The 21,945-nt window shown below is 39.4% G+C and overlaps 1 pseudogene; it reads right to left on the bottom strand.

Annotated features, from left to right (window-relative positions):
• Positions 1-701: 701 nt before the first annotated feature.
• LOC136123216 (cytosolic beta-glucosidase-like) overlaps positions 702-21,945 on the bottom strand; it is a 146,898-nt pseudogene continuing 125,654 nt past the window's right edge.

Here is a 21,945-nt window from a genome sequence, read left to right on the forward strand (position 1 = left end):
TACTCTTTTTTGCCATTCACATTCTGGTTTGTTTTATTACTTTCTTATTTTCCAAAAGTTTATCAGGCAAGAGAAAGATGTACTTGTTCATGCATAGGTAAACTATGTGCCAAATATATCAACCAATCCATTTTATTAACTAGGTTATCAGTTAATCCCTTTGGTGAACAGAATTCATAACGATACAGTGGGACTAACTTTTAATTTTGATTTTTATACTAGATTAAGTAGTAGAAAGTTATGGAACACATGTCAATGGACCTACAAAAGCAAAGAATAGCTTATGTAGATAGAAAAAAATAGGCTCATAAACAAGTATTTTTATAATAAGTGTTCTGCCGTTAGAGTTGCAAATCACGAGCACACTGTGCTTATAAATTTTGCATTATTTTTTCTAGAAAAATTCTAAGGATTTAAATCGAAGTTTCCAAGTCCATCTGATTTCTTAATATAAAAATCAATTGCAGTGGTTTTCTATTCTATTTTTTTAAAAAGCTTCATTGATCAAATACAAATAGAGTAAAAGTCATCATTAAATACATCCCCAGACATTATATATTCAGACTTCATGATCACAGATCAGCTGGTAGGACCTATTTATTACAAAGGCAACTTGAGGATGTCTGAAGGATCTACCAAAGCAGATTTCCTTTCCGAGAGCAGAGGCCCCTTCTCCAGGTGAAATTGCCCAGCCACCCTTCCTATAGAGGTCCCTCCAGGCCATTGTTTCAGATAATCTTAGCATACTCCTTGGCTGACATGTGAGGCACTCGGAGTCTTGCTGGATCTTCAAAATCAACGTGGAAGAGACCAAACCGGCTGCTGTACCCATGCGTCCACTCAAGTTATCCAGAAAAGACCAAGCACAATATATTTGAAGACTGACTTTATCAAGTTGGATAGCTAAAATTACAAAAACAAAAAATTACCATTTCCCCAAAGGTTTTATGAGAACACAAAATCATTGATGACCAGTGTGGATGGGTGTCTTTCTCCTGCAGAGGATCACAGTGGGAACAGAAAAAGGCTTGTCTCAATCCCCTTTTTATTTTATTTTATTTTATTTTGCGGTATGCGGGCCTCTCACTGTTGTGGCCTCTCCCGTGGCGGAGCACAGGCTCCGGACGCGCAGGCTCAGCGGCCATGGCTCACTGGCCTAGCCGCTCCACGGCATGTGGGATCTTCCCGGACCGGGGCACGAACCCGTGTCGCCTGCATCGGCAGGCGGACTCTCAAACACTACGCCACCAGGGAAGCCCCTCAATCCCCTTTTTAAATTTCCTGTTTTAACCAAGCAAGGGCTTCATTCACGAAGTTAATTTACATGCCTTTTTATTTGTTGTCCCCCCCCTTCTTTAGATTGAGGAGCTCTTTAATCTCTGAATTTCATCCAAGGTCCAAGAATATAATAGGCCCCAATTAATTTTTATTAAAATTGTAAATAAATGAATAAATAAATTATGACACTAAAAAAAAGAAGTTAAATTACATAATTCTAAATATTTGGTTATTCATTCATTTTGACATTCATTTTATTCATTGTCTTTTACTCAGTACACATCTTTTCAACACCTACTATTCTTCAGACACGAAGACACACACACACACACAGAGTTTCTCCCTAATACCTTAGAAATGTATTCAGTAAAAATACTACCCAGATTCTAAATACAACTTCAAGATAATCTAGAAAGCCCATTAGTAAATTGGAAAAAAGTGATAGCAGCACAGCTGAGGAAGACCCAGTACTTACCTTGTGACCAAACTGAGGTATGTCTTATAATTCTGGAAATAGAATCTCCGAAATGAAAAGGATCAGCACAGGGTTCTGGCTGTGCCTTTATCCTAGACTGAGTAGGCACAGAAATGCCACAGCATCTTCTCTGCCCCACATCTAAACTCAGAGTAGTGCTTGAGCCCTAAAAGACAAAGCACTAGACCACCTCCCCTCCAAATGCACATATGCACAAACACAATATTCTATATAATTTCATCTGTGGATGCCCCAGACACCATCCGTGGACTCCATATTAAGACGCCAAAGTGTGGAGAATTCTTTAAGTAGTTTTACACTGATTTCTTTCTTTCAGTCAGGGAATTGAGCTCATTTTTTAATTAGCATTTTAAGTTTGGCAAAACCTTTAGGTTGTGTGAATCTTTGCATTGAGCATTTTCTTTTTTTAAAACCATAGCAAGTAAACCTTATCTATGGAATGTACTTAAATCTGTTTCATAGTGCAGAAATTAAATTCAAAGGCAAGTTTTCTTTATAAGGTAGACATAATCCTAAATAAGTTAGGTGAAAATGAACATTTATATAATAAATCAAATTTTAATTTTACTGGGGCTTTCTTTTAACGTAAATGACTCTTCTAGCTTCAGCAAACCAAGATCCACTTTTTAATTTTTTCTGTTATAAATCTGTATTTTTCAGGTGTCTCCAAATTACTATACCCATATACTATTACACATGTGTTGATTGCCAAATCTTAGAATTTTTTTAACTATGGATAGACAAATGGAATTTTTTTTTTACTATGAATATTCTGTAGACAAATGGAATGTTTTTTATTAGTATGGATATTCTATAGAAAAATGGAATTATTATTATTTTTTTTTACTATGGATAGTCCATTGACAAAGGTTTTCTGACAGGTTAATTGATGCATAACCCCTCTACCTTTGTGCATGGAGGCATACAAAGTGCTTTACTTAGAGAATGCCCTGTGAATGGCCTCAAGGCAGGAATTAAACCACACTGGATTGACTCTTTTTAAATAAAGTATTATTGGAAAATGAAATATATACCATTCAAGCACATCAAGCTTTATAGGAGTTAAAACACTTACTAGGTATGCCTTCTCCTCCCACTTGACCACCTTGTCACATGTCTCCTCCCCTCTCTTGTCAACCACAATCTGCAAAATACAAATATTTTTAAATAATCTTTTAAAATTTAATTTCTGGAAGGAATATATCTAAGAATGAAAATGACTAAAACCAAATACCAGGCCATAAAATGGCAATCTCTTTTGACTGCCTTATAATTCAATGTGGGAACATGTGAAAATCTGCATATCTTCTTTCTCATTTGCAGAACTACTTCTCAACAAGGCAGTCTGCCAGGTATAAAGCCAGACAGTTTCTGAAAACATGCACAGTGCCACAAATCATGTACAAAATGATTGATTCATGTGCTAAACCAGGAGATAAAAACAATGCCCTGCCTGCTTGGAAGGGAGCAAAAAGGTAATCTTGACAATTTCATTGTTAACTGCCAGGAGTTCCGCAGCAGGTACTAAACGGCCTGAGTGACACTGGTGGATGTCTCTGCATTTTCATTGCAGGAACACTCAAGTAGAGAATTACCTGGTTAGGGCTGAATAGCTAGCCTGCTGGAATCCTTCTGATGGTGCTACCACTGGTAAAAATTACAAAACCGTATCGGAACCTGCATGCTTCTCCTGTTCCTACCTTCTCAAGAACAGAAAGAGACCATCATCACATTTCCTGTCACCATGACTTATGGGGTCCCAAATCTTAGTTGGGAAAAAACATTTCTGTGAATTCACTCTCTTTCTTTAAGCAGAGTTGCAGGCAAAGTAAACCCAGACTGACAGGAACTGCAGATGGGTACAAAGTACACGGGGATGAATATGATACCCATACCGGGGTCAGAGTTTGGTTTTGGAATAAAAGGCCAGTAGGAAAGATCTCACAGTCAGCAGGTTGAATTTAAAGATGCAAGGAGAAAAATATCTAAGACTTATTAATATATTATAGCCTTCAGCTGTTCTCATTATAAGAAATCTATGCCAGTGTTGTACTATACACACACACATACACACACACACACTTATGCATGTACACATACACTTACTGCCCTGTGTTGGCCAAACTGAAAAGGTTGAGGAAACAGTCCTTCACCAGACTGTTCTCACTGCTGACACCAACTTCAAGTTCAAGGGGTTCCCAAAACCATGCTCAGTTTCAATAATTTGCTAGAAGAACTCTCAGAACTCACAGAAACCTCTTATAGTCACAGTTATGGTGTATTACAGCAAAGGATACATAATAATATAAGCCAAAGGAAAAGATACATAGGTCAGAAATTGATGTCTTCAAACATAAAGTTTACATTGTCTTTTTCCCTAGGAGTCAAGACAAGTTGTCCTCCTGGTGTTGACATGTGACAACACACACAGAGTACTGCCAACCAGAGAAGGTCACCTGAGCTTCGGTGTCCAGTTTTTATAGGGACTTTGTTACATTAGCATGATTGGTTGATTGCCCATGTGGATGTCTCAATCCCCAGGTCAAGTGACACCGTGTGACCCAGAGTCCCTCACTCAGTCACATGACTGGTCTTCCTAATGTGACTAGCACTCACCCTAAACAAGGACATTCATCAGGTTGTAATAGATTTTTTTCTCCCAGAAGCTAAGGGCAAAGGCCAATCCATGCTTTGGGCAAAACCAAACTCTTTACTACACACACACATACGAACACACACATTTTAGAAACACCTTATTTCATGGTATTGGGCAAATTCCTCTCAATTTACTGACTTAACGAGGTATCGTGATTATGCCTCTATCATGTTAGAAAGGGCTAGAAATCGAGCACTCAGCATCAGTGGGATTTATTTCCACACAGTTTATAAACATAGATAATCTGTGTTTTCAAGATTGCCTAGAACGTATATAAGACATCCATGAATGTGACATAACTATGAAGCTATAAAACAGACCCAAGCTGCCAGGACACGAAACAGTGGAAAGGTCCAGGACAGTGTAAAAGGCAGCACCTCACAAAAAAAAAAAAAAAAAAAAAGAGAGAGAGAGAGAGAGAGAGAGAGATAAAGCACCAAGAATGGATAAGAAGAAAAATTATAGGCCCTTAAGTCATGACCCTGGGGGTGAGTTGGATACCAGGCAGGGCCTGGGAGTGACCTGACTGCGAGACTACTTTCCTCCTGAGACATCTCTGTGCTGCTCCTTTTAAAGGCATTTCTTGGTTGAGTAGAAACATGTTTCCAGCAGACCATTTTAGGTTCAACTGTTTAGTGCCCAAGAGAATAAATCTAAACTTCTCATCCAGAGAAAGGCAACAGTCAGGCCTTCAAGTTCAGGTCACTGCAGATATTTACCGAGACAGTTCACTTATTCATTGAACAAATGTTCATTAACTATCTCCTATGTGCTGGGTACTGTCCGGGCTCTGAGGTTACAGCATAAGAGCTGTGTGGCTGACAAGGTCTTCGTGCTCTGGCCTGGTATCAGGCCTGAGCCTCTGAGGTGGGAGAGCCAAATTCCAGACTTTGTACCAGAGACCTCCTGGCCCCAAGTAATATCAATCAGCAAGAGCTCTGCCAGAGATCTCCATCTCAACGGTAAGACCCAGATCCACCCAACCAACAAGAAGCTCCAGTGCTGGATGCCCCATGCCAAACAACTAGCAAGACAGGAACACAATCCCACTCATTAGCAGAGAGACTGCCTAAAATCATACTAAGTTTACAGACACCCCCAAAACACACCACTGGACATGGCCCTACCCACCAGAAACACAAGATCCAGGCCCCAACCACCAGAACACAAGCAACAGTCCTCTCCACCAGGAAGGCTACACAACCAGTGAACCAACTTCATCCACAGGGGGCAGACAAAAAAAAAAAAAAATGGGAACTATGAATGTGCAACCTGGAAAAAGGAGACCCCAAACACAATAAGTTTAACAAAATGAGAAGACAAAGAAATATGTAGCAGATGAAGGAACAAGGTAAAAACCCACCACACCAAACAAATGAGGAAATAGGCAGTCTACCTGAAAAAGAATTCAGAGTAATGATAATAAAGATGATTCAAAATCTCAGAAACACAATGAAGAAAATAAAGAAATGGTTAACAAGGACCTAGAAGAACTAAAGAGCAAACAAACAATGATGAAGAACACAATTACTGAAACTAAAAATTCTCTAGAAGGACTCAATAGTAGAATATCTGAGGCAGCAGAATGGATAAGTGACCTGGAAGATAAAATAGTGGAAATAACTACCACAGAGCAGAATAAAGAAAAAATAATGAAAAGAATTGAGGACAGTCTCAGAGACCTCTGGGACAACATTAAACACACCAACATTCAAATTATAAGGGTCCCAGAAGAGGAAGAGAAAAAGAAAGGGTCTGAGAAAATATTTGAAGAGGTTATAGTCAAAAGCTTCCCTAACATGGGAAAAGAAATAGGCAATCAAGTCCAGGAAGTGCAGAGAGTCCCATAAAGGATAAATCCAAGGAGAAACATGCCAAAATATATATTAATCAAACTTTCAAAAATTGAATACAAAGAATAAATATTAAAAGCAGCAAGGGAAAAGCAACAAATAACATACAACGGAATCAGCATAAGGTTAACAGCTAATCTTTCAGCAGAAACTCTGCAAGCCAGAAAGGAGTGGCAGGACATATTTAAAGTGATAAAAGGGAAAAACCTACCACCAAGATTACTCCACCCACCAAGGATCTCATTCAGATTTGGCAGACAAACTAAAACCTTTACAGACAAGCAAAACTTAAGAGAATTAAGAACCACCAAACCAGCTTTACAATAAATGCTAAAGAAATTTCTCCAGGCAGGAAACACAAGAGAAGGAAAAGACCTACAATAACAAACCCAAAACAATTAAGAAATGGTAATAGGAAAATACATATAGATAGCTACCTTAAATGTAAATGCATTAAACGCTCCAACCAAAAGACATAAGACTGGCCAAATGGTTACAAAAAAGACCTGTACATATGCTGTCTACAGGAGACCCAATTCAGACCTAGGGACACATACAGACTGAAAGTGAGGGGATGGAAAAAGATATTCCGTGTAAATGGAAATTAAAAGAAAGCTGGATTAGCAATTCTCATATGAGACAAGATAAATTTCAAAATAAAGACTATTACAAGAGACAAAGAGGACACTACATAATGACCAAGTGATCAATCCAAGAAGAAGATATAACAATTATAAATATTTTTGCACCCAACATAGGAGCACCTCAATACATAAGGCAAATGCTAACAGCCATGAAAGGGGAAATCGACAGTAACACAATAATAGTAGGGGATTTTAACACCCCATTTTCACTAATGGACAGATCATCCAAAATTAAAATAATTTTATTATTTTAATAAAATTATAATAAGATTTAAATGACACATTAAACAAGATGGACTTAATTGATATCTATAGGACATTCCATCCAAAAACAACAGAATACACATTCTTCTTAAGTGCTCATGGAATATTCTCCAGATCAAATTCTCCAAATCAAATATTTGATTTGGGTCACAAATCAAACCTTGGCAAATTTAAGAAATTTGAAATTGTATCAAGTATTTTTTCTGACCACAACAATATGAGATGAGATATCAAATACAGGAAAACAACTGTAAAAAATACAAACATATGGGGAGTAAACAATACACAACTAAATAACTAAGAGATCACTGAAGAAATCAAAGAGGAAATCAAAAAATACCTAGAAACAAATGAGAATGAAAACACAATGACCCAAAACCTATGGGATGCAGCAAAGGCAGTTCTAAGAGGGAAGTTTATAGCAATACAATTCTACCTCAAAAAACAAGCAAATCTCAAATAAACAACCTAACCTTACATCTTAAGCAATTAGAGAAAGAAGAACAAAAACATCCCAAAGTTAGCAGAAGGAAAGAAGTCATAAAAATCAGATGAGAAATAAATGAAAAACAAATGAAGAAAACAATAACAAAGATCAATAAAATTACAAGCTGGTTCTTTAAGAAGATAAACAAACTTGATAAACCATTAGCCAGACTCATCAAGAAAAAAAGGGAGAAGACTCAAATCAACAGAATTAGAAATGAAAAAGGAGAAGTAACAACTGACACTGCAGAAATACAAAGGATCATGAGAGACTACTACAAGCAATTATATGCCAATAAATTGGACAACCTGGAAGAAATGGACAAATTCATAGAAAAGCACAACCTTCTGAAACTGAACCAGGAAGAAATAGAAAATATTAACAGACCAATCACTGAAAATGAAACTGTGATTAAAAATCTTCCAACAGGGGCTTCCCTGGTGGCGCAGTGGTTGAGAGTCTGCCTGCCGATGCGGGGGACGCGGGTTCGTGCCCCCATCTGGGAAGATCCCACATGCCGCGGAGCGGCTGGGCCCGTGAGCCATGGTCGCTGAGCCTGTGTGTCCAGAGCCTGTGCTCCGAAACGGGAAAGGCCACAATAGTGAGAGGCCTGCATACCGCAAAAAAAAAAAAAAAAAACAAAAAAATCTTCCAACAGGGCTTTCCTGGTGGCACAGTGGTGGAGAGTCCGCCTGCCGATGCAGGGGACACGGGTTCATGCCCCAGTCCGGGAGGATCCCACATGCTGTGGAGTGGCTGGGCCCGTGAGCCATGGCTACTGAGCCTGCTCGTCCGGAGCCTGTGCTCAGCAATGGGAGAGGCCACAACAGTGAGAGGCCTGCGTAACGAAAAAAAAAAAATCTTCTAACAAACAAAAGCCCAGGACCAGATGGCTTCACAGGTGAATTCTGTCAAACATTTAGAGAAGAGCTAACACCTATCCTTCTCAAACTCTTCCAAAATATAGTAGACAGAGGAACACTCCCAAACTCATTCTACAAGGCTACCATCACCCTGATACCAAAACCAGACAAAGATACCACAAAAAAAAAGTTACAGTGCAATATCACTGATGAACATACATGCAAAAATCCTGAACAAAATGTGAGCAAACAGAATCCAACAGCACATTAAAACCATCACACACCATGATCCAGTGGTTTACCCCAGGAATGCAAGGATTCTTCAATACATGCAAATCAATATGATACATATTAACGAATTGAAGGAGAAAAACCATATGATCATCTCAATAGATGCAGTAAAACCTTTTGACAAAATTCAACACCCATTTATGCTAAAAACTCTCCAGAAAGTGGGCAGAGAGAGAAACTAACTCACCATAATAAAGGCCATATATGACAAACCCACAGCCAACATCATTCTCAAAGGTGAAAAACTGAAAGCATTTCTGCTAAGATCAGGAACAAGACAAGGATTTACCACTTTTTCAACATTTTTCAACACCACTATTATTCAACATTGTTTTGGAAGTTTTAGCCACAGCAATCAGAGAAGAAAAAGAAATAAAAGGAATCCAAATTGGAAAAGAAGAAGTAAAGCTGTCACTGTTTGCAGATGACGTGATACTATACATAGAGAATCCTAAGGATGCTACCAGAAAACTACTAGAGCTAATCAATGAAATTAGCAGAGTAGCAGGACACAAAACTAATGCACAGAAATCTCTTGCATTCCTATACACTAATGATGAAAAATCTGAAAGAGAAATTAAGGAAACAATCCCATTTACCATTGAAACAAAAAAGAATAAAATATCTAGGAATAAACCTACCTAAGGAGAAAAAAGACCTGTTTGCAGAAAACTATAAGATATTGATGAAGGAAATTAAAGATGATACAAACAGATGAAGTGGTATACAACGTTCTTGGATTGGAAGAATCAACACTGTGAAAATGACTATACTACCCAAAGAAATCTACAGATTCAATGCAATCCCTATCAAACTACCAATGGCAGTTTTCACAAAACTAGAACAAAACATTTCACAATTTGTGGAAACACAAAAGACCCCAAATAGCTAAAGCAATCTTGAGAAAGAAAAACAGAGCTGGAGGAATTAGGCACCCTGACTTCAGACTTTACTACAAAGCTACAGTAATCAATACAGTATGGTACTGACACAAAAACAGAAATATAGATCAATGGAACAGGATAGAAAGCCCAGAGATAAACCCACACACATATGGTCACCTTATCTTTGTTAAAGGAGGCAAGAATATACAATGAAGAAAAGACAGACTCTTCGATAAGTGGTGCTGGGAAAACTGGACAGCTACATGTAAAAGAATGAAATTAAAACACTCCCTAACACCATATACAAAAATAAACTCAAAATGGATTAAAGACCTAAATGTAACACCGGACAGTATAAAACTCTTAGAGGAAAACATAGGCAGAAGACTCTGTGACATAAATCACAGCAAGATCCTTTTTGACCCACCTCCTAGAGAAATGGAAATAAAAATAAACAAATGGGACCTAATGAAACTTAAAAGCTTTTGCCCAGCAAAGGAAACCATAAACAAGATGAAAAGACAACCCTCGTAATGGGAGAAAATATTTGCAAATGAAGCAACTGACAAATGATTAATCTCCAAAATATACAAGCAGCTCATGCAGCTCAATATCAAAAAAAACAAACAACCAATCCAAAAGTGGGCCGAGGACCTAAGTAGACATTTCCCCAAAGAAGATATACAGATTGCCAACAGACACATGAAAGGATGCTCAGCATCACTAATCATTAGAGAAATGCAAATCAAAACTACAATGAGGTATCACCTCACACTGGTCAAAATGTCCATCATCAAAAAATCTACAAAGAATAAATGCTGGAGAGGGTGTGGACAATAGGGTAACCTCCTGCACTGTTGGTGGGAATGTAAATTGATACAGCCACTATGGAGAACAGTATGTAGGTTCCTTAAAAAACTAAAAGTAGAACTACCATAGGACCCAGCAATCCCACTACTGGACATATACCCAAAGAAAACCATAATTCAAAAAGAGTCATGTACCACAATGTTCATTGCAGCACTATTTACAATAGCCAGGACACTGAAGCAACCTAAGTGTCCATCGACAGATGAATGGATAAAGAAGATGTGGCACATATATACAATGGAATATTACTCAGCCATAAAAAGAAACGAAATTGAGTTTTTTGTGGTGAGGTGGATGGACCTAGAATCTGTCATATAGAGTGAAGTAAGTCAGAAAGAGAAAAACAAATACCGTACGCCAACATATATATATGGAATCTAAAAGAAAAAAATGGTTCTGATGAACCTAGGGGTAGGACAGAAATAAAGAGGCAGATGTAGAGAATGGACTTGAGGACACGGGGAGGGGGAAAGGTAAGCTGGACGAGGTGAGAGAGTGGCATGTACATATATACACTACCAAATGTAAAATAGATAGCTAGTGGGAAGCAGCTGCATAGCACAGGGAGATCAGCTCGGTGCTTTGTGATCACCTAGAGGGGTGGGATAGGGAGGGTGGGAGGGAGACACAAGAGGGAGGGGATATGGGGATATATATATATACATACAGCTGATTCACTTTGTTATACAGCAGAAACTAACACAACCTTGCCAAGCAATTATACTCCAATAAAGATGTTAAAAAAAGGAAATTATAAGCCCCTAGATTTCTGTGTTCAGGTAATGGCAGATTACACTATTCAATCAAGTAATGAAAATAAGTAAACATGCTGACTAAAATTTTTTAAACATATTTTCAAAACAATGGAAAGCTGTTAATTTCATAGGGAATTAACAGGCCAAAGCAGGAAGTGGGAACTGAGATTTGTGGGCATGGCAGCTACTTTTGCCTGATGGAATTTTCCAGTCTTAGGAAATCAGAAACTTTTTCTATTTTCTGGGGTGAGAATAAGTGTCAAAGAAATCTACTATGAGACCCCACACTCAGAAAACTAAGATCCCAAAAGACTAAACCCTGAGTGTAAGTGTGAGCCAGAAGCAAACCAGTCACTGTAAAGTCTTAAGTCACATGGTGGTTCAGAAAATGTTAAGTCTGGATCTTGGATTGAGGTGACCCCAGACTAACAGTACCCAGATACTGGGAAGATACACATTCAAATTCTTTCTAAAGGAAGATACCTATATTCTAAACCTCAAATTATTATTAAAAACATTTTAAAGTATAATCATCAGCACATGTATGACCATACAGACTGCTGGAAAATAATGACACAAAAAAAATCACCAGAATCAACAGACAATAAGAAACAAACCCAGAATGATCTCAGTTATTAGAATTGTCAGACAGACTATAAGATAACCATGTTCATTATGTTTAAATCATAGAGACCAACTTGGAATATCTTTTGAAAAAGAAACCTCTGCAAGATTGGGTTTGCACCCCAGGTCCAGCAGTCACTAGCTGAAGGGGCCTCTCATTTCTCCTGAGTACCGTGGAGACACTAATACTTACTCCTAGGACTGTTGTAAAGACGAAACAGGATAGTGTGGACCCCAGCACAATACTTAGCCCATGGTGAGTTTCTGTTCCTTTCCTCTGGCCACCCCTTAGAAGAATATAGAAGCCAAAGTAAAAATACACTTTGATGTGCCCTCTCCCCCATCCCAAACATTTTTATAAAGTAGAAATTGGGTTTAATGAACATCTGCAACAGTGTAAAAGGGAAAAGGGAGTCACAGGGACAATATTCAGTCTGAGAAAGGTGACTGTAAAGACAAAGTGACAGCTACAGACTATAAATCTGAAGGCAGGGCTTTTTACATCAGTTGACAGACTCCTTTCTTTGCTCCAGGGTGACATCTCCAAGTCATTGCCTGGCTTCCTTCCTCCCTGAGCCCTGAGAAGCAGTTCTAAGACCCCCGTAAAGCACTGAGTTTCTGATGTCCAAGCTCTCAAACTCGTGTGATGTTAGTTGAGCAGGTGCATCCTGAGATTTACTTCTCGAGCAGCAAATCCTTTCCAAGATGTGGAAAAAACTAGTAGAGTGGGTCTGAGTCGAAACCTTAAATACTATGTGGCTAAGTCAATGTCATAACAAGTCCAAAAGACAGGATGCAAAACCACCTCAGATTCAAGGTTATTGAACTAGAATGGGAACAGGTCTCAGAAAGACACGAGAGTTGGGGAGAGGTCTTGGGGAGTGTTCACAGAGGGTCATGGAGTATCTTCTATTTGCATTAATTTGTTGCTGCATATGGAAAAAAGCAAGACAATATAAAGACATGGAGCCAAAATAAATGTCAAAATGATTACCAGTCCACCAAGGAATTTTCTCAAAATGTTGACTCTGACCACCTAAACCAGTTAGATCTTGGGGCATGGCTTTAAAAAAGTTTGTTAGCCTCATCCCAAACCCACTAAAATCAGAGTCTCTTGGGTTGTGGGTTATGGGCTAAATTATGTCCCCCATAAATCCACCATGTTGAAGTCCCAACCCCTAGTACCTCAGCACATGACCTTATTTGGACATAAAGTCTTTAAAGAGGTGATTAAGTTAAAATGAGGTCATTAGGGTGGGCCCTAATCCAATATGACTGGTGTCTTCATAAGAAGAGAGTCACTAGGGGTGCATGGGCACAGAGGAAAAACCAGTGAGGACACGGTGAGAAAGTGCTTGTCTGAAAGCCAGAGACCTCAGGAGAAGTCAAACCTGCTGATAACTCAATCTTGGACTTCCAGCTTCCAGAACTGTGAGAAAATACCTTTCTGTTGTTCAAGCCACCCAGTCTACGGCATTGTGTTACGGCAGTGCTTAGCAAACTAATACAGGTTGAGAACTGAGAATTTCTATTTTCAATAAAATCCCTGAGTGATTTTTTATACTTAATCAAGTTTGAGGCTGATAAGCCTAGGATAAATTCTGATGGTCAACTACGATTTTTTGAGCACAGCTTGCAACCCCAGAGGCATCCCTCTGGAGGCTTATAAGTGTTAGAGAATCACCATCAGCCCCTTTCCTCAATAGTCATAGCTAGAGGAGCTCTGTGCAGAGACACAGCTATGTGCAGGCCAAGTCACAGCAACTTTCAGGCATGAGGACCACAAGACACTAAGGGAAAGATGCTGCATGCTCAGGAGTGTCAAAATGCCTTTTCATCCCACTGCTTAGTCGAAGCCCACCCTTATCCCAGTGGATCATGAGAAATCCTCTCAGTTCACCATGTGTAATGGCTTGATTGGAGGCTCCTCTAAAAGATTTGTCCATCCAAAACCTGTGAATGTGTCCTTATTTGGAAAAAGGGCCTTTGCAAATGTAAGTGAAGGAGCTCAAGATGAGATCATCCTGCATAATGGTGAGTCCTAAATCCAATGACAAGTGTCCTTACCAGATAAGAGAAGGGGAGAAGATATACAAGGAAGAAGGCAATGTGAGGACAGAGGTAGAGACTGGAGTGATCTGCCTACAAGCCAAGGAATGCCAAGGCAGCCACCAGAAGCTGGTAGGGGGGCATGGAACAGATTCTCCCTCGGAGCCTCCAAAAGGAACCAATCCTACTGATAAGCCTTCGTTTCAGACTTCTGGTCTCCAGAACTCTGAGAGAGTCAATTTCTGCTGTTTAAGCCACCAAGTTTGTGGTAATTTGTTACAGTAGCCACAGGAAAGAGACCCACCAGATCCTCTGGTGTGGACACCAACCGGGCTCCAAGTCCCAAACCACCCACCCGAATAGGCTGAGTGCTTATACAAATCTCTCTCAAGGCCTGCAAAGCTGGAGAGAGAAAGCCTTCCCGGGACACAGTTTGAAGTCGATGTTCTGGCCATTGCCCCAAATACAAACTGAGAAATTGTGTCTCTTTGAGTCTGGTGCAAGTGCACGAGAACACTACAACTGGAGGACAGCTTCAGCTGTATAAGGGTTCCTAAAAGACAACTGGCACGCCTGCTGTTTCCCCTTTCTTTCAAAAAAATAAAATAAAACAACATCAGGAAGATCTAAACATAGAAAATGCACAATAAGCCTACCCTCCTAACAACTCCAGGTGAATATCAGTGGCTGGACAGCATCTGCGAAAATGCCCAAATAATCCCAAAGCAGGAGGCCCCACCGGCACATGGGAACACCCAGAAGCAAAAACTATGACTCTCTGAAAAGAGAGTCTTTGAAAAGCAAAGGCTAATGTATAAATATTTTATAGGAAAATGACAATTAACCAGAAATGAGCTGTAAAGTTTTCTTAATTATCTGCAGCATTCCTATTACTTATATTAGATTGGGGGAAGGGGGGTGGAAGCTGTAAATAGCAGATGAAAGATATCATATAAAATCATATTTTTATTTAATTATAAAGCTGATTGGAGGATAGGTACACATTCATTGTCATCTTCTATAATTTCTACATCAATATTATTTTTATGGTTACTTCTGCTACAGTGGGAAGTTCTTATTAGAACCAAAGTTCTCAGCAAATAAATCTGTCTTCTACCAGAAAATCTTCCTTCCTTGCCCCATTCCCTCCTTTTCTCTCTTCCTTCCTTCCTTTCTTTCCTTCCGAGATTTACTTTTTCCTTCTATAAAATGGGGGCAATCTTCTTCCTAGGATTGTTGGGGGTATTATATAAATTAATACATATAAAGCTCTATGAATAATGCCTAGTTTATAGTAAACACTCAGTATACACTGCTTGTTGGTACTGTTGTTCTTGTTATTTCTCTCAGAGTCTGGAAGGGCAATGAATGAAATCTGTTTTTTCTCTTCCTCCCATCTGGCTCCAAACAGCTTTCAGAGGGTGTAGAGTCAGCACAAAGTGCTCAGTGCTGAGAACCAGAGAAATCAGGGCATCAAGGGAAAGTGCAGCATCTGGGGCAGGGTTTGTGCTCAGTCAGAAAGGGTCAGTTGTGGGTCATGAAAAATAAATTACTAAAGACAAGGATCTTAGGGTGAGGCTGCCAGGAACACCAAGTGTTGCTGAAGCCTTCCTGCCCTGGGGCACTCGGAGCTGGGAATGGCATAACTTAAGGTTTCTGGGATCCTACATCCATCCTACACTTATTCAATAAATATATATTGTGCTAGGAATTGGAACTATAAGGGTGAGCAAAATAAGTGGCCTCTCTTTTTGAAGAGCTTAACAGCTTATGTGGAAGACATATCTTAATCAAATTACCACCCTGTGAGCCTTTAATTACAATCCGTGAAAAACATTATGAAAAGAAAGACATGGGAACTGTGGGTAAGAACAGCATATTAGCTAACATTTATTGAGCACTCAGGTACCACTTTAAGCGTTTCATGTATGCACTAATTCATTTAATCTTTACAGTAAACCTGTGAGTTAGATGGATATTACCATTGTCTCCATTTTACAGAGAAGGGAAGGGATCACAGAGAGCAAATATCAGGTCGGTAGGAGGGTTGAGACTGGAACTCAGGCAGAATACCAGCAGAGCCTGCACGCCAAGCCAGGACACTATACTGAGTCATTTGTTTGTTTGTCTGCTTGTTTGTTTTGTTTACAACTCCAAGGTTTTTTTTTTAATTTTTAAAAATTTTTACACACTTTTTAAAGGTTACATTCAACTCCAATTTGTTTTAATTTTTAAAAAATTTTATACACTTTTTAAAGGTTACTTTCCATTTACAGTTATTACAAAATATTGGCTATATTCCCCATGTTGTACAATACATCCTTGTAGCCTGTCTTATACCCAATAATTTGTACCTCCCACTCTTCCACCCCTATATTGCCCCTCCCTCCATTGGTAACCACAAGTTTGTTCTCTATATCTATGAGTCTGCTTCTTTTTCTGTTATATTCACTAGTTTGTTGTAATTTTTAGATTCCACATGTAAGTGATATCATACAAAATTTGTCTTTGTCTTATTTCACTTAGCATACGCCCTCCAAGTCTATCCATGTTGCTGCAAATGGCAAAATTTTGTTCTTTTTTATTGACTTAGTAGTATTCCCTTGTGTATGTGTATATATGTATATATATATATATATATATATATATATATATATATATACACACACACACACACACACACACACCACATCTTCTTTATCCATTCATCTGTTGATGGACACTTAGGTTGCTTCCATACTTTGGCAGTTCTTTGGCAATTGTAAATAATGCTTCTATGAACATTGGGGTGCATGTATCTTTTCAAATTAGTGTTTTTGTCTTTTTCGGATATATACCCAGGAGTAGAATTGCTGGGTCATATGGTAGCAAGACTGTGGAGAAAAGGGAACCCTTTTACTCTGCTGGCGGGAATGTAAATTAGTGCAGCCACTGCAGAAAACAATACAGAGATTTCTCAGAAAACTAAAAATAGAACTACTATATTGAGTCTTGACAACATGTTGTAGTGGAAGATCTATCTAAGTCAGCAAGGGTTGGAGAACAGGGAAAATGGAACAGTCTCCTAGAGTGAACTAGAGCTCAGAGCTCAAGGATTAGTTGGAGTTATTGAATGCTACCAGCCAGGGTTCTTTCTTACTTGTAAGTAACAGAAGCTGACCTTGACAGATGAAGCAAAAAACGTGTCAAGGTGGAAAACTTGGCTCAAACGAAGCTTTCAGAAATAGTGCCCAAAAGCATACCATGGAACTGGTGGGTGGAAGAAACTTCCTTAACTGCTAATGACCTAATGGGCACTAAGTCCCATAGTTCGTGTTGCTGTCAAAACCCAACTTTCTTGCAGCCATGCAGCCACAGGCATCTCAACTACTTCTGCACCAGAAACTAGACTTTATAACCACTGTCATTCTCAAGAGATGGATGCCTCTGTTGCTATCCTCACCAGCACGTGATAGGCTCTGCCTTCTTCAAGCTGTTTACTTTCAGATTAAATTCTCACATGAGTCAGTCTGATTGGTGGAGACTAGATCACATGTGCATGCCTTTGCTCCAAAGAAACCTGGGGAATGTCATTCTCTACCTTGACTAGACACAGCCCTTAAGACTGGCTATTCCTCAAATGTAGCAAGTGTATTCAACAAGTGCTAAGCAGTCAGAAAACCTGACAGATGTCCACTTCACTAAATGAAGAAGAATAAGAAAATCCGAGAAAAATAAATAACATATGTCAAAGATCAGGCATGGGAAAGCTCACAGCACATTTAAGGAATTACAAAATATAGTTCAATGGATCATAAAGAATTATCAGGAACTCATTGAAACGGAGACTGGAATGGTGGTTACCAAGGGCTGGGGAGTGGGGGAAATAGGGAGACATTGCTCAAAGGGTACAAAATTTCAGTTATAAAATGAATAAGTTTGCAGGATCCAACGTACAGTATGGTCATGTCAGTTAACAATACTGTCTTATGAGATTGAAAGTTGCTAAGAGAGTAGATCTTAAACGTTCTTGTCACAAAAAAGAAATAATAATTATGTAAGGTGATGGAGGGTTTAGCTGATGCTACAGTGGGAATTATATCACAGTACATAAGTGTGTCAAATCAACATGTTGTATACGTTAAAGTTATACAATGTTGTATGTCATTGTATCTCAAAAAAGCTGTAGGGAAAAAATAATGAGAGAGAGAGAGAACATGCACTCCAGGAGGCAGGGACTGAGACATGCAGGGCCTTATAAAGATTTTAATCTTTATCTCAACAGCAATGAAAAGTCATGGAAGGAGTTAAGCAAGGGAGTGAGTTTAGCTAATTTGCATTTTTAGAAGAGAACTGTGACCTCTGTGGAGAATAGACTTGAGTGGAATCCAAGAGAGCATTTAGGAGTGATTGCAGTTAAACCATGAGGGAGATGATAGGAGCTTGGTCTGGGTTGGCATAAGTGAAGACAAAGAATCAGATGGATTCAACAGATACTCAGATAAAATCAACAGGACTGAACAATTTATTGGAGATTAGTGGTGAAGGAGCTAAGGTGATAAAGTTAGCACAATTTAATGGATAGTATTGTTAGTCTCTAAGTTAGGAAATATTGGGCATAGACAACTTTTGGAGAAAAGGCAGGGAAGATAATGAATCAAGCTTTGGTTATGATGACATTAAGGTGCTTTTTTGACCTCTAAATGAAAAGTTCAACAGGTAGTTGGACAGACAAATTAAAGAGCTCAAAGTAGGGTCTGACATGGAAATGTAAATTTTGGAGTCATCGTGTAAAGATGGTAATTGAAATCATGGCTGTTGAATAGAATTTAGAGAATAAGAAAACAAGACTTGGTACAAGCCTCGTGTTATCCCAACATTTAAAGATAAGCTGGAAAGAGAGATTGATGAGGAGGGCCAGAAATGCCCCATGTCCTTGACCTGATACAACCACAGGTGACACTCTCTGTGGATGTAATTTGACCAAAGTCACACAACTAAAAAGGGAGAATTTGGAAATGAATACTAAAACTGTCTGACTCCAAAGTCCATGATCCTTTTATAAGAATACCATGGAAACACTGCAAATCAAGAAAGACTGCACATCTAGGACTGTGGGTGACATGTAAGGGGTCAAAGCCACTATGGGAATCAAATGGCCAGAGCATAAAAAGCATGTGGAGAGCATAAAGCTGGGGGTGACACCTGTAGCACTGACTCCTTAAGAGCAAAAATCTAGTGCTTGTAGTGTAGGGAAAATTCTCAAGTCTCTTCCACCCCTTTTATAATCCTCTTACATCTCTCCAGGGAAAATTCAAGATCAAAACCAAACAACTAGCACCATTGAGAAAGAGGAGTACTCAGTAATTGGTCCAAGTTTTTCTGCTGTGAGAGTTTTTTGTTTTCTGTTTTAATGTTGAGCCTTCTTTTAATTTATTTATTTTTATTTTTGGCTGTGTTGAGTCTTCGTTTCTCTGCGAGGGCTTTCTCTAGTTGTGGCAAGCGGGGGCTGCTCTTCATTGCAGTGCGCGGGCCTCTCACTGTCGCGGCCTCTCTTGTGGAGCACAGGCTCCAGACGCGCAGGCTCAGTACTTGTGGCTCACAGGCCTAGTTGCTCCGCGGCACGTGGGATCCTCCCAGACCAGGGCTCGAACCCGTGTCCCCTGCATTAGCAGGCAGATTCTCAACCACTGCGCCACCAGGGAAGCCCTGGGGTGAGAGTTTTAAAGGGGATCACCTTATGGAGTTATAGCCTGCATGAGTAGGGGTCTCTCCTTCATGCACCTTAAAGTCAGAGTGGTCAGATGGCATACTGGAGCACACCTGGCCAATGTTCAGATTTTGTTCAAAGTCTCTCTTTTCGCTACTTGAAAACAGAGCTTCTGGACTTGCTTAGGCCCAGGACAGAGGCAGGCTTGTGGGGCGGGGAGAGGGGGCAGGGAGCACTGGGGACGCACTCTCTCCTGCTGTCTGTTGCACTGCTTCCATTTCCAAGGGCGTGGAACAGCGGTGTGTTCTTATTTTTATCCTATTAGAAGGATAAGTTCAGAGATGCTCAGACGAATTTAGGGGAAATTACGGCCTTTCCAGCCTATTTTAACACTGGGTTTTAGACTAACTCTACCCCACCTCTACTTAGGCAAAAACTATGTCATGTGGCTCAGCTTAGCTCATTAGACATCTGAAAAGAATCGGGGCCACAACCTAATTTGGTTCATGGATCCTCTGGTCAAAGACTATATGATGACACCAAAATTTATATCTCTAGCTCTAGCATCTCTCTTACCTGCAAAATCTATATATAATTCACGACTTTACTTCTGCTCTTGTGATCTAAATGACATTTAAAATTTAACGGGTGTATTTGTACACTGATGTTCAAAGCAGCATTAGTCAAATGATGGAAACAATGCAAATGTCCCTCACTGGATGAATGGATAAACAAGATGTGGTGTATACCTACAATGGAATATTATTCAATATTTTTAAAAAATAAAATTTTGATACATTCTACAACATGGATGAATGTTGAAGACAGGCTAAGTAAAACAAGCCAAACTTAGAAGACACATACTGTATGATTTCACTTATATAAAGCACTTAGAATGTCAAATTCACAAAGGCACAAAGTAGAATAATAGTTACAAGGGATGGTGGGGAGGAGTGATGGGGAGTTTAATAGGTACAACGGGAATATGAAAAAGTTCTGGAGATAGATGGAGATCATGCTTGCACAACAAGGTGAACTGTAAATTTAAATTTATTTTAAAACTTTAAAATAAATAAATAAAATTTAACGTATATAAAATAGAACTCTTGATGTATAACCCATTCCTCAAACCTGCCCCCACTCTATTTTCGAATCTCAAAAAATGGCATCACTCAGTTCTTCATACCAAATGCCTAGACGTCATGCCTGCTTCTCCCTTTTCCATATCCTCTTCATCTGCCCATCTGTAACAGGCTCTCCCCACACCCAGCTCTTGATCCCTCTACACCACCACAATAGCTTCCCGACTAGTCTTCCTGCCACAACTCTTGCAAACAATGTAGCCAGAAAGTATAAATCTTCGAAAAACCAATTTGCCTTATGTCTTTTTCTAACTCCCCCACTTAATGGTTTCCTATATCACTTAGTGCAAAATTTTAAATCCTTATTTGACCATTAAGGCCCTACATGATCAGCCTTCTGCACAGCTCTCCCCCCTCCTCTCCTTCCTGCTCTCCACTGGCCATTCTCTAGGCACGCTGGGCTTCTTTCGCTTCCTAAAATGTACTGAGCTGTTTTCCATTTTACAGCCTTTACACAGACTTCCCTTCTGCTTGAATCACTCCTCTATGTCTTTACCTCATGGCTGCTTATTTCCATTCAGGTCTTGATTCAAGTTTACCTCCATAAGAGGTCTTTTTTGATGCCTCCATTTATATTCCCAACTACCTCATTCTGTCTCATCCTGTACTCTTTCCTTTGTGGCCCTATTATTAAGTGAAATTGCCTTGTTCATGTACTTAGCTTTTATTATTGATCCTACCTGGAAGACTGAAAATCCTATGAGAAAAAAAGGGACCTTGTCTGTCTATTCTTTTCAATATTCCTAACCCTGAGAATAGTACTTAACACATAGAAGATGCTAAATAAGTACTTGTTGAAGGAATGAAGGAGAAAGGGAAATGAGGAAGGGAAAAAGATATAGGAGGAAGAGAGAGGAAGGAAGGAAGAAAGGAAGGAAGGAAGGAAGGAAGGAAGGAAGGAAGGAAGGAAGGAAGGGAGGGAGGGAGGGAGGGAGGGAGGGAGGGAGGGAGGGAGGGAGGGAGGGAGGAAGGGAAAAAGGGAGGAAGGGAGTCATCTTAATATAATCTTAATAGGACTCTGGTCTCACTATTCCCATCTGGGTATCAGAATCATATTATCTTCAGGCTGAACAGCCAAGATGTCAATGCCATTGATTCCA

The sequence above is a fragment of the Phocoena phocoena genome, chromosome 5 (genome assembly GCF_963924675.1).
Source record: "Phocoena phocoena chromosome 5, mPhoPho1.1, whole genome shotgun sequence".
Classification (NCBI taxonomy): Eukaryota; Metazoa; Chordata; class Mammalia; order Artiodactyla; family Phocoenidae; genus Phocoena; species Phocoena phocoena.